This window comes from Ascaphus truei, chromosome 17 (assembly GCF_040206685.1).
Source record: "Ascaphus truei isolate aAscTru1 chromosome 17, aAscTru1.hap1, whole genome shotgun sequence".
Lineage (NCBI taxonomy): Eukaryota > Metazoa > Chordata > Amphibia > Anura > Ascaphidae > Ascaphus > Ascaphus truei.
The window spans coordinates 42,670,994-42,692,001 of record NC_134499.1 but is presented as its reverse complement, the minus strand read 5'-3'; the positions used below and the strand labels follow the sequence as shown (position 1 = coordinate 42,692,001).

The following is a 21,008-nucleotide window of genomic DNA, read 5'->3' as shown; positions in this document are numbered from 1 at the left end:
TATGTGATGATTAACATTTAGGAATATACATTAAATTAAACAGTATCAAAAGTGTATACAGAATAATTATATAGCGAATGTATGAAGTATGGAGGATTGTGCAGGAAAGTAAAAAGGGATGAAAAAGAAAAGAGAAAAAAATGAAAAGGGTCCATGCTGGAAATTATAACTAATTCTTATTTGTATAGTAATGATGGTTGTGCTGTAACATTTGCAAGTTGCAAGTATTATTCGAGTTTTCAAAATTTGGGATTCTGCTATGTAGACATACAAGAAAACTATTGGATGTGATTCTACGATGCAACTCAAATTAAATAAATGTTTTATTTTATTCCAAAGTACAGGCAGTCCTCGTTTTACAACGAATGGCTTATCCAACGCTATGCAATGCATACCTATGTTAATTTTTACAACGCCAAAACGGCTTATCCAACGCTGTTATGACGCTTTGCAACGTTGTTTATGTGTATATATTTATATATACACACACACACAAACAACGTTGCAAAGCGTCGTAAGTGCGTATATAAATATATATATATATATATATATATATATATATATAATACTATATAATATTATATTATACTATATAATATTATATTATACTATATAATATTATATTATACTATATAATATTATATTATACTATATAATATTATATTATACTATATAATATATTATTTATTATGTTATATATATAATACAGTATATACACTATATAATGTATGTGTGTGTTGCATATATTATTGCCTGCATAAAATATTTGGTGTACAGGCAGTCCTCGGTTATCTGACACAATGTGTTACTCAAAATAGCGTTGGATAGTGAAACGTTGTAAAGCGAAACACATTTTCCCATAGGAACACTGTTTAAATGAAAGGTTCCGTTCCTGAAGGCATTTTTAACACTAAAATACACCAAATATTTAATGCAAGCAATAAGATATGCAGCACACACATAAATTATATAGTGTATATACTGTATTATATATATAATATAACATAATAAATAATATATTATATAGTATAGTATAATATTATATAGTATAATATCATATATATATATATACGCACTTACGACACTTTGCAACGTTCTTTGTGTGTGTGTATATATAAATATATACACATAAACAACGTTGCAAAGCGTCGTAAGAGCGTTGGATAAGCCATTTTGGCGTTGTAAAAATGAACATAGGTATGCATTGCATAGCGTTGGATAAGCCATTCGTTGTAAAACGAAGCGTTGTAAAACGAGGACTGCCTGTATTTTAGTGTTAAAAATGCCTTCAGGAACGGAACCTTTCATTTAAACAGTGTTCCTATGGGAAAAAGTGTTTCGCTTTACAACGTTTCGCTATCCAACGCCATTTTGAGTAACGCATTGTGTCGGATAACCGAGGACTGTCTGCAGTGGAACTTTGAGGCAGATGCATAATAAATAGAGGAATGTTCTTGGCGATTGTTCTGATCCAATAACCCAGCATATCTTCCAGCTCTAGAAGGTGTCTTATGGAAGAGCATCACTTGGTAAATATGGGCCATTCCCTCCACCTATCCACTTGCTTGTTTTCTTTCTTTTCTGACATGCTGCCGCTGATATGGGACGGTCCCTACCGACCGCAGATCTCTATCTGTGACTTTTTGTAGCTATATCCAAAGATTGACATCTCAAACTTCATTGTATCTTGCTCCCACTCCCTGTCTCAGTTTCTCCCCATGCACCAGTTGATATAAAGTTCATTTCCGTGCCTTTACATTTTGAAGCAGTAGTCTCCATTTTTTTAATTCCCCTTCATTTGTTTAGCATTTTGCAATTGATAGACCTGGTGCCACATGCAGCAAAAGGGTTATTTCCGTATGTTTCCACAGACGATTAAAGCCCGATTCCAGGTGAACGAAGATTACCACTTTAACTAAAACCCTTTTTTTTATTTTGCAATCTTAGAACTGAAATTAAAAAGTAAATGGTTAATTTGCCAAAATACATATTACATCCATTATTAAGAAAACATCCTTTTTGCGAAACTTGTCCAATTTCTTGTATTTGCAATGCTTTCCGTTTTTTCTTGTAGCAGGAAAAGTTATATGCCTCCTCAGAGAATTATTTAATTCTACAAAATGGTTGCAGGTTAAGAAGCCACATACCACAACAATTTTTTATTGTAAAATCACATTTTAAGAACATTTCTTGGCAAAGCAAACAACTGGTCTTTAAAAAAAGCAAAACAATTATTGTATAACTAGCTGAGAGACCCGGCGTTGCCCGGGATGTAAATGCGTAATAGGTAGTATTATTTATAAATGGTGGAACAATAGGTGACTATTTGGAGGGGATGGGAGGGAGGGAGAGTGGACAGGAGGGGGGGAGAGTGGACAGGGGGGAGAGTGGACAGGAGGGGGGTTAGAGTGGACAGGAGGGGGGGGAGAGTGGACGGGGGGGGGGGGAGAGTGGACAGGAGGGGGGGGGTGACAGTGGACAGGAGGGGGGGGAGAGTGGACAGGGGGGGGAGAGTGGACAGGAGGGGGGGTGACAGTGGCCAGGAGGGGGGGAGAGTGGACAGGAGGGGGGGGAGAGTGGACAGGAGGGGGGTGACAGTGGACAGGAGGGGGGTGACAGTGGACAGGAGGGGGGGGCAGTGGACAGGAGGGGGGGGCAGTGGACAGGAGGGGGGTTGGTTTGGTTTAAATTGACGGGTCCCTCCTCTCCACTCCCCCTGTATCTTTCTCCGCTCCTGACCCCCCCCCCACCCCTCATGTGTAGCTCCGGTCCCCACTCTACAGTGTCTGAGACACAGTGTAACAGACACACACACACACGCACACAGACACACACAGAGTGTCCCACACACACACTGTCACGCTGTGACACACACACACATAGACACAGACACAGACACACACTCACACACTCACACACACTCACACACACTCACACACACTCACCTCTCCTTCTGGCCGCCGCCATGTTAGTTAGTCCGCGAGGGAGGAAGGGGTCCTTCCTTCCGCCGCCATCTTAGGTGCCGCGTGGCAGCGGTAGGCTGCCCTGGCCAATGCCTGTCCCCGCGCCAGGGAGGTGAGCGGGAGGTGAGGGGAGGTGAGGGGAGGTGAGTGGAGGGAGCGGGAGGTGGGTGGAGGGAGCGGGAGGTGGGTGGAGGGAGCGGGAGGTGAGTGGAGGCAGCGGGAGGTGAGTGGAGGCAGCGGCAGGCTGCCCTGCCCACTGCCTGTCCCCGCGCCGGGGAGGGAGTTGAGCGGGAGGGAGGTTAGGTGCCGCGTGGCAGCGGTAGGCTGCCCTGGCCAATGCCTGTCCCCGCGCCAGGGAGGTGAGCGGGAGGTGAGGGGAGGTGAGTGGAGGGAGCGGGAGGTGGGTGGAGGGAGCGGGAGTTGAGTGGAGGCAGCGGCAGGCTGCCCTGCCCACTGCCTGTCCCTGCGCCGGGGAGGGAGTTGAGCGGGAGGGAGGTGAATGGAGAGGGAGGTGAATGGAGAGGGAGGTGAATGGAGCGGGAGGTGGAGGGAGTTGAGCGGGAGGGAGGTGAGTGGAGCGGGAGGTGGAGGGAGGTGAGTGGAGAGGGAGGTGTGTGTGATGGGGGGGGGGGAGAGGACAGAGAGGTGTGTGTGTGTGTGTGTGTCCCCTTTGGCCCGTCACTCCGCCTCAGGCCAATGAGAGGTGTGCGGGGGCGGCCCAAGGGACCAATGAGATTTCCCCTAGGGACACCGGACATCCAGGCAGGCAGGCAGGCAGGCAGGCAGGCAGGCAAACATACAGTGCTTTCACTAATATAGTATAAGATGGTCTGTTTTGTATGTATCCACAATATACAGATGTAACAAGGGTTATTGCACCCGCCGATAATGCGAAATATTGCAGATTGTACGGCAGCAATAGCGCAGAATATCAGCGAATATCCCAGCGTAACACGCCGGCGGGTGCTGTAACCGCCGTACAGTATGAAGTTCCAATGTAATAAAGTATTAATTACTGTAGGGATAAATCTGTTCTCTAAAAATTGCTTGTTTTCTAGTTGTAAATTTATGTTTTTCCTGTATTTAGAACGCTGACAAAACATGTAGCGCAGTGTGACTGCACGGGGGCCCGCGTTTACTGAGCCCCGCGCTTACTGAGCCCCGCGCTTACTGAGCCCCGCGCTTACTGGGTATTTTCTATGTGTGTCAGTCCGTTTGCATTACTGATAGGGATTCACTCCATACCTATTTTGGACACAATGTATCAGTTATCTTCATTAAAGGATACGTTTAGTTCCATTCACTTTATCATCTCCAGTGTGACGAGCTAGTCCGAAGTAGCCCTATTATCTCCCCAACTATTCAATCCTGTATTCTGTTCTATTAAGTGGACGCAAGAGCACCCCCCTTCTCCCCACTCCTCCCCCCTTCTCCCCACTCCTCCCCCCTTCTCCCCACTCCTCCCCGCTTCTCCCCACTCCTCCCCCCCTTCTCAAAGCGTGGGAACTACATCCCTACTCTGATTGGCTCTAGTAGACCATGTGACAGAGGCTTTGGGGAGAACGGATGTGACGTCATTTAAAGCCTGTCACATGGTACTAGAGCCAATTAGAGTTGGAATGTATTTCCCACGCTCTGATTGGCTACCGTACCATGTGAGGCCGGCCATCTTTCTTTTCATGACGTCATCTTAAAGGCAATTGAAGCACAGCCATTCTGATTGGCTGGCGTCATTGCCTTTAAATGACGTCATCATTTTTTTTATTTTCGGCCAAAGCACATGGTTTTCACGGCCCAATCAGGACCGTGAGAACCATATGACGAAAATGTGACGTCATAGGCCAATAAAAGCCTATGTCATCTCATTTTGAATCTTCCTATGGAAGAAAGAAGATCAGGGCGTGGCGGATGAAGATAAGAAGACCCGGAAGAAGACAGAAGAAGACGGAGAAGACCCCCACTATGGATTACAAATAGAAGAAAGAAGATGCAGCCACTTGTGGATTGTAAGGGTTTATTTATTTATGGTTACCTGGTTCCTGTTGTTGGATAACTTGTTCGAGAGCTTCCGGTTCCCCTTGATTTCGGTGAGTGGTTCATCTAATGGTAAGTAAACAAAATAAATGTATTTTATTTTTATTTTGCAGGTTTTTTGGAATTTTTTTTCATGACGTCCATTTTTTTATGTCCATTTATTTGGCCTGAATGTATGTATGTCACTATGGATATACATATGTACAGGACAAGTCAGTGGTTGTATTGTATGTTGATTTTTAATGTTATTCAATTGTTTTTGATGCTCTTTTATTGCATCTGTATTTATGTCTGTAAACTATAGATGGACATACATACAGGTATAATAAAAACTTGTTTGCTTGCCTTGTTTTGATGTTTTTTGGAATTGCAATTTGCTGCTTTGTGTAAAAATGTGTTTCTAATCTACATTTCATTTTTTCAAATGTTTATTTAAAGGCTTTTGCTATAGATTATTTAATTGGCTTATTTTTGGAAGCTAGATTTAGTGTGATGGTTACTTTGACATAGATTATTTTTCACAATGGTTTGTGTTTAGGATTTTAAGTGTGTAATTGATTTGGATTGTAATTGATTGGAGATTGGATTAATTGATGGTAATTTAATTGTGTTGAGATGCTTTGTTTTTCTTTAATGATTGTATTTGTATCTTGTTTGGAATAGTGTATTTGATTTGGAGCATTGGTTGGCATAGTATACATGATGCACAGATGAATTGTATCATGTACACATTGTCAAATTGAGTGTTTTCATTTGGATTTCTTAGATATTGATTTTGCTTGGTGCAGTTTGATATTGGGAGAGATTTGTATTTCAGCATTCCTTAACCATTTATTTGTATATTGGTTAATCATGCATATACAAAATATGAAATCCAAATAACAGAAATCCAAATAAACGCTAAGGTCATTAAGGGGTTAGGGGACATTAGTTTGGCTCTTTTTCTTCTTGTGTATATTTTTCAGCACCCCAGTGTATGGACGGTGAGGAAGATGAGGATGGCCTTCATCGTGGGTGCCGGACAAGGGTAAGTACAAAATGTATTTATTGTATTTATTGTGATTAATGTATATTTAATGGGCAAATGCATTATTATCCATATGTGGATAATAGTAATTTTGCCCATTACTGTAGTGTATGTGTTAGGGGGCGGGGGTATTTTTTTATAGTATTGTTTATTATTTATATTTATAGGCTTGCGGACACCCGCGGACCCCCGTAGTCCCTCGGGGATCACCCGGGGACCCCTGCGGGGTCAGCCGGGGACATTCGCGGGCCTGTTGTATGGATGGTGTGCCTGCAAAAAGGTAAACAAAGAAATATTTTCTAAGTCCAGCTCCTTTTGCGCCTGCCTTCAGCTGGCGCGTTTGTTAGGCGCGTTTTTAAGGCCGATTCACTTAGCGCTGTTTAGTGAATCTCCTGTACTGGCAAAAAGCAGTGCAATAGCCTGATCGTGCGCATTTTGCGCGAGGGCTGAAAAAAGCCCTTTTAAGAGCGATAAAGCGCAGTTATCACTGCATAGTGAATCTCACTGCACCCTTATCGATCTTAAAGGGTATTTTGCGCACTTAAAGCCACTTAACGGAGCTTAGTGAATCGGCCCCATAGTATTTACAAAATATTGTTATGAGTTGGAAGAATTGTTGCGGAAAGAAATGAAACAGTTACATATTAAGTTTTTATATGCATGATATGCAACAGTAAACATTATTGGGCCATTCCAAGTCCATTTCCTTTTGGCAAAAACCTATTTCTCATGGAAATGGAGACACACAAAATAATACACTGTAATGTCATTGAGAAGGGAGATTAAATCTCATAAATGTACACGTGGGAACATAACGCCAATAAAGCCAATATAGCTGTTGAAATCTGTGCTTCTTGATTCAAAACAATATTTATTGTTATTTATAAATTGCTTGACATTAATGTTACAATTCCTTGAAACTGCTGGCCCCACTCTCTTGACTCCTGATTATGGTTATTATGGTCATTTTCCATTCTACAAAATACCAACTCTTGAAAAATTGGATTCCAGAGGTGGAATAAGAGAGCCGCTAGCCCAGAACACAAAAAATCTGTCATTTGTTTATATATATATATATATATATATATATATATATATATATATATATATATATAAATTTTTGATAAAAAAAGAAAGGGCCATTCTTGCAGAACATGCCTGCATCATAATATGAACATAATGCTTGTATTGTATAACTCAGTGCCCAGGACATGCGTGGGAACGAGAGGTAACTGTCACTGTATTACTGCCTGTAACACGTTATAACTCTGTGCCCAGGACATGCGTGAGAACGAGAGGTAACTCTCACTGTATTACTGCCTGTAACACACGTTATAACTCTGTGCCCAGGACATGCGTGAGAACGAGAGGTAACTCTCACTGTATTACTGCCTGTAACACGTTATAACTCTGTGCCCAGAACATGCGTGAGAACGAGAGGTAACTCTCACTGTATTACTGCCTGTAACACACGTTATAACTCTGTGCCCAGGACATGCGTGAGAACGAGAGGTAACTCTCACTGTATTACTGCCTGTAACACATGTTATAACCCTGTGCCCAGGACATGCGTGAGAACGAGAGGTAACTCTCACTGTATTACTGCCTGTAACACACGTTATAACTCTGTGCCCAGGACATGCGTGAAAACGAGAGGTAACTCTCACTGTATTACTGCCTGTAACACACGTTATAACTCTGTGCCCAGGACATGCGTGAGAACGAGAGGTAACTCTCAGTGTATTACTGCCTGTAACACGTTATAACTCTGTGCCCAGGACATGCGTGAGAACGAGAGGTAACTCTCACTGTATTACTGCCTGTAACACGTTATAACTCTGTGCCCAGGACATGCGTGAGAACGAGAGGTAACTCTCACTGTATTACTGCCTGTAACACACGTTATATCTCTGTGCCCAGGACATGCGTGAGAACGAGCGGTAACTCTCACTGTATTACTGCCTGTAACACGTTATAACTCTGTGCCCAGGACACGCGTGAGAACGAGCGGTAACTCTCACTGTATTACTGCCTGTAACACACGTTATAACTCTGTGCCCAGGAAATGCGTGAGAACGAGAGGTAACTCACTGTATTACTTCCTGTAACACACGTTATAACTCTGTGCCCAGGAAATGCGTGAGAACGAGAGGTAACTCTCACTGTATTACTTCCTGGTAACACATTTTTATAAATAAATAATTCAGGTCACAAAGCTTTTTGAAAGGCATTGCTGCTTTAAAAACCAGTATCTTAAATACAGTATACGGAGAACGTGAACAAACTAATCAAAAGGAGTTATCTAATTGAAGAATATTTCAAGCAATTATTAATGTGAATTGTCTGTGATTCTCCCGACATCATCCACAAGTTTAATTCTGTGCTAATATAAAGGAAGATTGTATATCCCTGACTACTAGACAGGATAATCCCTCAATAAATCCTGCAGCATTATTAAATAATAAATCAATAGGTTCAACTGGGATCCTAAAAAGAGTATTGTGCACCGAGCTTATTAAATAAAGAAAGAGATATTGAAACACACTTAGGCTCACATCCGCAAAGCGTTAAGTCCGGGCTCGTAGCATGGCGTTTCCTGAGATAACGTTATTTATTTGTAAAATATTTTATCAGGAAGTAATACATTGAGAGTTCTCTCGTTTTCAAGTATGTCCTGGGCACAGAGTTATAACTGTACATGGTTACATTAAAAGAAAAGGGTTATGCAGTCACACACAGGCATTTCGTGGACAGATAGAGTTGGAAAACTCGGAACAGGGGATAAAAGGGCTGGTGAGTTTCAGATTGAAATAGAGCAGCTTTAACATCACCGAACCTCAGCAAACGGCTCACACCCTTTGGGGCGACGTAGATGTATACTAAAGGGGTTCAGATTGAATGCAGCTGTGGTTTCGGAGTTCTTTTGTTCTCCAGGGGCATTAACATTACAGAGGGTGGGGCATTAACATTACAGAGGGTGGGGCATTAACATTACAGAGGGTGGGGCATTAACATTACAGAGGGTGGGGCCTTAACATTACAGAGGGTGGGGCATTAACATTACAGAGGGTGGGGCATTAACATTACAGAGGGTGGGGCATTAACATTACAGAGGGTGGGGCATTAACATTACAGAGGGTGGGGCATTAACATTACAGAGGGTGGGGCATTAACATTACAGAGGGTGGGGCATTAACATTACAGAGGGTGGGGCATTAACATTACAGAGGGTGGGGCATTAACATTACAGAGGGTGGGGCAGACTAAACACAGCAGTAAGCAAACACAGAGATTAACCCTTAGCACGCTGTTCTGTGCAGAGAGGAGCAGCCCTTGGGGAACCCCATCAGGTGTCTGCCTTTGGGGCGACAAGGATGTAGACTGAAGGGGCTCAGATTGCTATTCTCACAGCTAAATATATGTAAATACAATGTCTGAATGACATCTCATTAGCAAAGGCTTATAACATTTTATTGTAGTATAACATGGCGTTATTATCATCGTCCAATACTGTCCTTTTAAGTAGTAGAAAAAGAGAGGGGAGGGAAATAACGCTATGTGGAGTCTGTCGTGGCGGTAACACCAAGTTTAACTATATAACTATTACCGGTGGCGCAGATGTTATTGCCCCTGCTTGCATGTTACCCACACCCCTTTTTCTGTAAGCCACACCCCCTTTTTCACACATTAATTTCAATGGAGATTTTCCTGCGAGTGCGCTTTGTGTGTATCCCGCTGCTACGCGTCAGCGGGATCAATAAAGTCTGCTGCATTTAACGTAATGTAAAACACAGTGACAGTGACAAGCAATGCATTTTTGGCAAATGCTCGTTTTTATTTAATTGTTATGTATTTTTGTTGTTTGGTTTTATTTAATTGTTATGTATTTTTGGTGCTTGGTTTTATTTAATTGTTATGTATTTTTGGTGCTTGTTTTTTTTTCCTTCAGGTTGCTCATTGACTGCCATAGTAGCAAACCATGCCCAAATTATATGGGTATGGTGTACCACTGTGCCAATCAATGGGTAGAGGGTGGGGGTAGTTGCCCCCTGGGGAGGATGGTTAGGCATCCCGGGTGGGTAGCAGGGGAGGGGGTTTAACCCCTTAATTACTATAGCGGTTACTAACCGCTATGGTGATTAAGGGGTTAGTGGCCATTAGTTTGTTTTTTTATTGTTATGTTGCTGCCACAGAGGACAGGGAGGAAGACATGGAGGAAGACGAGGAGGAAGATGAGGAGGACCTTCATCTTGGCAGGGGTAAGTGTTTCTTTAATTTACTTTATACTAGCTGGATAATGTTTTATTTTAATAGGCAACTGAGCTATTATCCAGATGTGAATAATAGTACTTTTGCCCATTACTGTACTGTATGTGTTGGGGGGTGGGGGATTGTTGGGTTTAGAGGAGATCCTCATTCATTGCCTTAGGGGTTATCTTTGCTCCCATTGAGGGCATAGGTTACCAAACTGGTAATTAGTGGGTGTATTGACTAGTATTGGGTATTAATGTTTATTGGGTAGTGGTGGTTGGTGAAGGTGGTATTTGGCCCATGGTAGGTGTTTATGCCTACCGGGTTTTATTCCTCCTGCTACCCTCCCGGTAGGCATAAACACCAACCATGAGCCAAATATCACCTTCACCAACCACCACTGCCCCCAATAAACCGGGCACTAGTGTTTAAGCCCTTCATTACCTTAGCGGTTAGATGCTAAGGTAATGAAGCTGCCTGTAAATGTACAGTAGCGGCATACTTTATTCTTACTAATGCCGGCGGCATGCCAGGATCTACTCCGGCTGACGCCAGTCAAGACCGCGCGCCGCCGCGGTTCCACCACGCACCCCCCCCCCTCCGGGCGCATTTTGTCCCCCTTCCCGACCCAGAACCCGGCTCCTGCTCTGCCCCTCTGCTTCCCCGCACCCCCGCTTACCTCAATTTACACTCCAGGGGTGTCGGGGAAGCCGGGGAAACCGGGCGCGTCACGTGACAGTGACGTCACAGTGTGCCGCAACTAGCCGCGTCACCACGCTTCCCGCACGCATCCTGCCGTGCGGGAAGTGTAAGAATAAATAATGTCGATACTGTATTTGTATTGCATTGGATGGAAGCCGGGGGTCTCCAGAGCTGATATTAATGTGTATCCGCTCCGGAGACTCCCGGCTTCAATCCAATGCAATAAAAATACATTTGTTTTCTGTCCTACTCGCATATCCCATCTCGCAACCCTTGGCGATCTGTGATAAGCTCGCTAGGTGAGAGCCTCGATGATCTCATCGGACTTACTATATTAGGGTGATTTGATAAAAGACGAGTTTTGGAGATCCCGCTTGGTGTGTTTGAGCAGGAGGGAGACCGCTCGGGGAGATGCGTTCCCGAACGAGTTTGGCAGGTCATCGGAGCTTCCTGAATAGCAACCTTGCCAAATCGTTCAGGGACTGCTCAAGATCTTCTATGAGTTAGTTATCGAAGTTTATAGAATAGGCCCCTAAAGGTCTGATGCACTCCGGCAATTATGGAAACAACGGTGAAGTGACAAGAAGGAGAATATCATCACAAACTATGCACTGAAAGGGTGTCATGTGTACGGCATACCAAACGTGTGGCTCAAGTTTCTTACACAAGGCGCAGAGTTTTAAGCAAGAACGTTAATGTCATCTCAGACCTGGCAGATTTTCTGATGCAGATTGAAAGGAGAAAAAGTGACGCAAAGACTCACAACCTGATGCATCTCATTATATTATGTGCGTCATGTAACTCCTCTAAAACAAGCTGACTCACACGGCACAAAAACAGGCGCAAACTCCTTGATACATTGACACGAAGAGTCGCAACACCAAAATGTTGCAATTTGTGTCAATTTCGCTCCAAGATTGGCATAGTACACAAACCCTGTAACAATTCCTCATGCTGTGTGTGCATATTGTGTGCACATACATCATATTGTGTGCATATTGTGTGCACATACATTGTGTGCATATTGTGTGCAAATTGTAGGGGTGCACATACACTATGCATATTGTGTGCATATTGTGTGCGTATTGTAGGGGTGCACATACACTGTGTGCATATTGTGTGCATATTGTATGGGTGCACATACACAGTGTGCATATTTTGTGCATATATTGTGCATATTGTGTGCACATACACTGGGTGCATATTGCAGGGGTGCACATACACTGTGTGCATATAGTGTGCATATAATGTGCGCATATTGTGTGTGTATTGTAGGGGTGCACCCAGAGAGTGGGGGTGGGCGGGCTAACCTGGGTGGTGAAGTAGAAGCTGTTTTGTATGTTGTTGCAAAGGCGAATTTATTATGTTTATTATAGTTAATCATTTTTCATGTAAAATTTCAAGGGTAAGAAACCTAGAAACGGGACCTTTAACTACTATTTACTGATCTTTGCACCCGTAAAGATGATGGTTTGATAGACATTTAGGCCTTTTAGCCTAATTACTTAAGGGGTGCAGTCCCTCAGAACCAACACAAAGAAAATGGAAGTAAAATGTTTAAGGAATTAAATCTGGATTACTGGAGACTTCTTTTGAAGGATTTTTCTCTCTTACGAGTCGTTTTATCTCATATTTGTACACAAAGTAACCAAAACGTTTGCTTATGTTTTGTTTTATTACTGAGTATATGTAATTATTAACACCAATGGGTGTGAGACTTTGGTTACTAGAAAATATCTCAGTGTTATTGCATAAGGATGAAAATAAAGAATTACTGGAGGAAGCAAGACAGAGCTTGTCACAAGGTTAAGTCATCATGAAACGTGTATTTTAAGTTAATCGGGTGGGATTGTGTTCCCCTATTAGCGTAACTCTCGGGCCAGGAGGACTAATCAAAATCCAGTAAATTAGAGTTAATATTGCACCTGGTAAAAAAAAAAAAAAAGATTTCCGCAGGGACTCAGCGCTACGTTAGTTAGGTTATACCTTCACTTGGCGTACTCTCAACCTCATCCTAAAAAAAGGGTTTTACAAGGTCAGGATTGGTGTAACGCCCCAATTACACAGTTAAGCATGAGTTAATTAACATAGTGTTATTTCCAGCATTATTTCCCTCTCATCTCTTTCTTAGCTGGACTTAAAAAACTATTTCAGGGTCTGGATGGGAGTAACGCCCAGACATACAGGTGTAGCAGACGTTATTGTTCCCAGTGGCACATTGTAGCGGGACACACCCAACGCGCCAGCGAGAGCCGACACAATTGTATCTGAATTAGTTGCGTGCAAAAAGGGGCGTGGCTAACACATTATTTCACCAGCTGGCGCGTTCCACATTATTGGAAGATAACGCAATTATACTTATTGTCACATAAGCCTATGTCAATAATTGGAGTTTTCTCATTATAATTAGCTCTGAGGAGATGTGTTAACTCAAAGGCACATGGCATCCTCCCTTATTTCTGGTAACATCACACTTTCATCCCTAATTTAACTCTGTTTTGCGGATCTAGCTATAAGTGCTAAATGGCTGTTTTTTTAGGTGGTATTTAAAGGTGCAATAAACTGTACTTTATAAAGCAGTTCACATATTATCTACTTGTATATTTGTGGGGTTTTACCAGTTTTAAAATGGCTTCTATTTCCTCTCACAGAAGTGAGATTGAGGCAACTTTCAGTGAGTACGTATCTCGTGAATTTGAATACAAACTAGCCTATTAAAAATGTATATTCTTAAGAACGCATAAGTCACCTGCGCTTGCCATAGAAAAAACGTGCTTCTCGGTTTCATGTTTATCAGTTTTAATGAAGATAATTCTACATAAAAAAGTTTTGGGGTCAGTGCACAATATTGTGCATAAATAACAAGTTATAAAGTATAGATGCTTTATAAACCAAAGTTCGGTTATATTGTTGTAAAATCAAAATGTAAGAAATTGGATGTATATATTATTGAAACAATTTGAAACTGGTGATTTCCTAGTAAATTAAGTAATTTATTCCGTTACTCTGGATCGTGTAATAACAGAACTGTAAGTATGGTAAAATGCTGAAACAGCGTTTAACCTCACTGTGTTATCCTGACTACTAGAATTATTAACATGTTGAATTATTAAATTGGTGTAAGCCAGATCAGACTGGAAGACCCGCTGTCGTGTTGAGTTATTTCTCTTTCTAGTTATTGGCCTGCAATGGACAGACGAAGGGAATTCTGGGAGCTCGTTCAGACAGACATGCGGCCATGACCTGAAAATAAACAGATGCAGGAGTTTGCTTCTTAATGGTCATTTATAGTTCACAACATTAGCAAAGGAATGTCAAGTCTTCTTTGTACAAAGGGCTGGGAGAGCCCATGTAATCCTCCACTAAGAAGCAAAAGACAGACATGTGATGGGCAGTTAATATTTATAGACTGTAACTCATTATATGGTCCATCTTCTCTCAAATAAAGGTAAAAAAAGAAATATATATAATATTCCCAAAGGCAGCAACATGTACAGATGTAGCAGGCGTTATTGCTGCGTGTTACTGCACCAGCGCAATTACTGGAGTGCGCCAGCGGCTGCAATAATGTCTGCCACATCTGTATTTATACATTTATTTATAAAACTGTTTTACCAGGAAGTAACACATTGAGAGTTACCTCTCGTTTTCATAGTTACATAGTAGATGAGGTTGGAAAAAGAGGAGATCTGAGGAAACCTACAAACTGGGGATCCGAGGAAACCTACAAACTGGGGATCCGAGGAAAGCTATAAACTGGAGATCCGAGGAAACCTACAAACTGGGGATCCGAGGAAACCTACAAACTGGGGATCCGAGGAAACCTACAAACTGGGGATCCGAGGAAACCTACAAACTGGGGATCCGAGGAAACCTACAAACTGGGGATCCGAGGAAACCTACAAACTGGGGATCCGAGGAAACCTACAAACTGGGGATCCGAGGAAACCTAAAACTGGGGATCCGAGGACACCTACAAACTGGGGATCTGAGGACACCTACAAACTGGGGATCCGAGGAAACCTACAAACTGGGCAGTTATCCATTCTTCTGCAGTTAAATTGACTGCATTTACATTGTAACACGCAGTCCCACTCAATGATTCTTTATATAGACCATAAAAAAACTTGTACAGTCCAAAAAGTACAGTATTTTTGATTGCAGAGATTGTATCGCATTAATATATTGTGTATAATTTATACAAAGCTAGGGTTCTGCACTCATATAGTAAGTGAACCTAAAGTCGTTTTTTCATCAGACATGCAAATTATGGAAACACACATTTTTACAGTATTAACATCCTGTTTGATGTCAATGGGACCAGCCAACAGCAGATAAAGGCTCAATTTCTTCCAAGAGAAAGACCAGATGATTTTACTTTATTCCTCCCACAACTCATTATGAGAATTTAAACTAATTTAGCATTATTTATTTCCTTGAAACATATTTTGGCCCTATAACATGAGAACATAACCTGATCATTTTACCAAAGCCTGGAAACAGTGCATCTTCTAATATATTGGTGATTGGCTCACTTACAGAGTACTCTATACAGTGTATGGGACTCTGTTGAATTTACAATACTTGAAATAATACTTATTACAGTACTGTTTGCACTGGGATCAGACCGGATGACTGGTCCTTTGGAAATGGCAAAATAACACAAGGAAATCATAATCATAAGCTATTGTTTTATAATGAATCCTAATATTTCAAAAGCGGTTTAAAAACTGAAATTGCTAAAATGTTACCTGTTTTGTCTGTTATATTGAATAGTAACACAATAACATCTTTAGATGTTTGCTTAGGAACAGTCCCTTTATTTAGCCTTGCTCATCAGATATGGTACAGTATATCCCCTGTATAAGATTACATGACAATCTTGACACTACACATTTAAGATATTATCTATTCACAAATTCCTGGACTATATTATAAGTTATGCAGATTCAACATACTTGCTTGTTGCCCAGGAAGCCTCAAATCCTTGGATAAACATGCCATATCCTGCAGTATATGGTAATCTTTCACCCCTCTGCACAGCCTTAGAGCCAGCAGTGTGTACCTCAAGTGAGTATATTGGATAACAGGTCCAACGCACATACAGTACTGTATATAATGTTCTTTAATGCTACAGTTTAATAAACAAGCGAATGATGTAGCTTTTCAGTCCATGATAATGAGAGTCTGTGAGAGAAAATGTTTGGACATAGACGGTAGAAGAGTTTCTGGACTAAAAGTGAACCCCAATAGCCAGAAATGCTAATATCAGGATGCAATATTTGTAACAATTAAACACACAAAAAAAACTAAAACAAAAGTAAAATTAAAATATAAATCAGCTCGAAGTAAATAAATCGGCTGATCTAAACGCTTATAATATAGGGAGTGCTCTTACTGCCAAACCAAATATGAAAAACAGCAAAGAAGAAAAAGAAACAGCAAGTAGAGATTTATAGGGCACAGCGGACATTCTAAGCAAAATAAATGAATGAAGCAAACTAAAATTAATTTAAAAATATCATGTAATTGTCCAAATAAATACAACTAGAAAATATCTCATTGCGATAATGTCCAATAGCACGTAACAATACATTAAATAGTGATGTCACTCCTACCTATTATACACACATAAAAAAATCCATTCATATAGTACTGTAGTATAAAAAGACCTTAAAGAATCCTAGCGATACATAACAAAGCACTATATACAGTACTGTATGCACATACTGTATTGTCTGCACAGTCCACACTAGTGCTACTCCAATACAAGGTCAATTGAAGGATACTTATCGACAAAGAAAACCGGTGCGCAAATCTCATCAGGACATAGAAGAGAGGAAATGAAGGCACCAAATAGTGCAATATTGTCAATTACAACAATGTGGTCAATGTTGAAAACTCATTAAAATTTGCACTCACATGTACAACGTGATATTAGGGCGTTGTGGTTGTTAGAAGTTACCAACTTTATTTATCCAGATACATGCTCCAGATCAACACCGATATTATTCCATAGGAAAGGAAGGGAAATCCACACACACAGGAGAAAAGCAAAATAGTATAATATTGCTTTTAATATTAAAAACACAAAGTATTCCACTTACATAAGTGTCTTTGTGGTGAGCATTCAGACCACCCTGGGTCATATGGACAGACAATACTCTTCACAGCAACAGCATCCGCTCCGCGGCCGTCACAGCATGCACTGGGCTGATTGGTGCAGTCCTCCACTCTGAATGTCACCAGCAAAGTTCCACTCTTTTGAAGGATACTTATCCACTTAAAGTGCAGAGATCTTACATAGTTACATACATAGTTACATAGTTACATACATAGTAAATGAGGTTGAAAAAAGACATAGGTTCATCAAGTTCAACCTATGCTAAATTTAGACAACAGATACTTTATCCTATATCTATACTTACTTATTGATCCAGAGGAAGGCAAACAAAAAAACCCCATTAAGGGGAAAAATTAATTCCTTCCTGACTCCAAGAATTGGCAATCGGATTAATCCCTGGATCAACATCCTTCCCATGTATACTTATTTGGTATATCCCTGTATACCTTTCCCATCTAAAAAGATGTCCAACCTTTTTTTTGAACAAATCTATTGTATCTGCCATCACTGTCTCCATGGGTAATGAATTCCACATTTTAACTGCCCTTACTGTAAAGAACCCTTTCCTTTGTTGCTGGTGAAATTTCCTTTCCTCCAACCTTAAGGGATGCCCCGAGTCCTTTGTACTGCCCGTGGGATGAATAGTTCTTTTGAAAGCTCCTTGTATTGTCCCTGAATATATTTGTATATAGTTATCATATCCCCTCTTAGACGCCTCTTTTCTAATGTAAATAAATCTAATTTAGCTAGCTTCTCCTCATAAGTTAGAATGTCCACCCCCTTTATTAATTTGGTGGCTCTTCTCTGCACTCATCTTAGCATCATCATGTCTGGGAACAATTCAAGATTTAAATGAGGGCTTAGCTGATGTAATGAATCATAAATCAGCAGTGTGGACAATCAAATACTCATTTCAGCCTCTCACAGGCTTTTCAAATTGTTGAATACTAGATTTTTTCTTTTAGCTTTGCAGCTATTCCGCAGAGCGCGTGTGCAAGGGCCTCATAAAGTCGCTAATAAACTCGCTCATAAACTCTCATAAACTCGCTAATAAACTGGATATCTTTGTTTGAAGACCATGCAGCGACTTTTGTACCTGTAATAGGTAGGAGTGACATCACTATTTAATGTTTTGTTACGTGCTATTGGACATTATAGCAAACATGACACCCTCTACAGCTCAATATGCCGTTTTGTTCTCCAATGCAACTACAACACATCACTGCGAAATGCTCAAAGAACTAGATTGGTCATCACTCGAGTCTAGACGCAAAGTTCACCTTTCCTGTCTTGTCTTCAAATACTTTCTGGGCAAGCTACCCAGCTACCTGAACAAGCTCCTCACCCCTACCACATGCAGCACCTATCACCTGAGATCAGACTCCAAAAGACTGTTCATGGTTCCAAGGCTCAACAAAGTATCCGGCCGCTCCTCCTCTTACCGTGCACCCCAAAACTGTAACCATGTATTATTTGTCTTAACTCTGTGCCCAGGACATACTTGAAAACGAGAGGTAACCTCAATGTATTACTTCCTGGTAAAATATTTTATAAATAAATAAACTATCGCAATGAGATATTTTCTAGTTGTATTTATTTGGACAATTACATTTGATATTTTTGAATTAAATTGTGTTTGCTTCATTCCCTTAGTTTGGCTTAGAATATCCGCTCTGCCCTTTATACCTCCACTTGCTGTCTCTTTTTCTTCTTTGCTGTTTTTCATATTTGGGTTGTAATATTCAGGCAGCAGAACCAGTACCAGTACCAGTTCCAAGTAGCAAACAGAAGCACGAGTAGCCTGGGTTATAATATAATTAAGCAATAATGCAAAGGTACCAAAGAGCAGGTAAAAGCAGAGAATAGCCCAGGCCAATGAAATGAATAGCACGGCACAAGATCTATGCTGAGCATCCAGAATACACACGTATTTCCAATGGAAAATATCCTGTTACAGGAACTAGATCGTGTTAAGTTGCAGCTTCGAGTCCAACCAATGCAGGAGTTCATAAACTGACCAATAGCTGACCAGAGGCAGAACCAGTCAGTTCTATTGCAGGGGGTACATTATATGGGTAAGGGAGCTGCTCAGCTCCTAGATAGCTTATTACCTGCAGTAGATAAACTTTAAGTACTGATCTGATTAATTAGTGCTAAATTAATTAATCTTTTACTCCAAAGTGTGTTAAACATTTGAGTAAAACAGTAACTTCTGACTCCCACAGTTGTAATTACTGATCTACTACACAGTGCTGAGGATCAGGAACAAGTTTGTTATGTTTGATCTTTTGTTATTAATGAGGCACATGCTCTTTAAATACAAATATTCTTAATTTTATGCATGACATTGTGTAATTGTAGTCAGCCTTATTTTTAAAGCTTGTTAACAGATATTAAGGGCTATATTTACTAAGTGATGCTACTCCATCACTCACCGCCAAGGGCCGAGGCTGCAGGCCTGAAGTCCAGCTGCTGGAACAGCTAACAGGCGGGTAGCGATGGTCAGGAGACAGGCCAAGGTCAGGGGTTGGAGAAGAAAGCGTAGTGAGGTAACGGGGAACATAAATTTGTGGGAGAGAGATGCAAATTACCAGGGTCGCATAGGGTTGCCCCCACCGCAGCCTGAGTACCACTGTCCTCATAGGGTTTCCTATACCACAGCCTGACCGTCACTGTCCTCATAGGGTTTCCTATACCGCAGCCTGACCCCCACTGTCCTCATAGGGTTTCCTATACCGCAGCCTGACCCCCACTGTCCTCATAGGGTTTCCTAATTGGCCTTAATTGCAAATGCAGCCGCCCTATTAACTAAGCCGCAGCATGTGACAATCCCCTTGGGTAGCAGACATATAACAGAGATTTATATAATGAAAAATGCATTGCATAAGTTATACAGCAAATCACATGCACTTGATCAACGGTACCCAACATCATCACGTTGATACCCGAGGCCAGCTGAGTCTCGTAGTGGGGTACCCCTGACTGATTGAGTGACTGACTCCTGGGAGTCTTTTGGAGCTCATGATCGGGGGATACAGTCTCTAATCCCAAACCCTCTCCTCCCCCTGGTAGAAGGAATAGTAAGGGATCTTGGCGCCAGACATTTGCCCGGCCATCCGCAGCATGGATGATACAGGCCAGGGGGTCTCGCCCCTTGCCTCGGTCCACCACATAGTGAATGAAGCGCTCCATAGTGCGCATGAAGGAGGCAATAATTACCAGAGCGGTCTCAGCACAGTCTTGGTTCACTCCAATAATCTCTTGAGCGGCGACGTCTTCTGGGGACATCACAATATCTACGGGCAGGTCCATGTCTTGGGACGAAAGAGCTTGAAGCTTCCTCTGGTAGGAGTAAGCACCGCGCATGGCCGCTGTACTGGATATCTTGATGGGGTCAAATCTGCTCTCTGGTCTGCAGAGATATTCTAGGGGGGACACCTCCACCAGGACGCGATGACAGGGTGAGCCCATCGCCCGGTTGACCCTACCTTTGGAGCCACCATGCTCCACGATCACCAGGGAGCTCACACCCGACACCCCTGGGGCAGTCAACTTACCCCTGTCGTCATTGGGAGGTACTGATCCCAAGCCTGTGACCGATGGTACCATCGTTGTAGGCCTGACCGGCCACAGTAGGGCCCACGGGCCCACAGCAGAGTCTGCAGTAGGTGGGGCAATCAGCCCGTTGTCCTCAACTTCACTTGAGTGGTCTGCCGGCAGGTGCATCACCACGGCTGATTGGATACTGTTGTCAGTAGAAGAGAATGGGGGTAGGGACGCCTTACCCTTCGTTGGTTCGAACATCTGTGGTTCCGTCATTGGAACCGAATCTGAAACCGATTCGAGAGTTGAGTCTGGAACCGCTGTTAGGGCGCACGGGCCCTCCAAAACCTCTGCTCTTGAGGTA

General features: G+C 42.0%; 1 long non-coding RNA gene across 2 annotated transcripts in view; it reads left to right on the top strand.

Moving 5' to 3' along the window:
- Positions 1-21,008, top strand: part of LOC142468511 (uncharacterized) — a 47,202-nt gene that overhangs the window by 11,330 nt on the left and 14,864 nt on the right. The window lies entirely within an intron of this gene.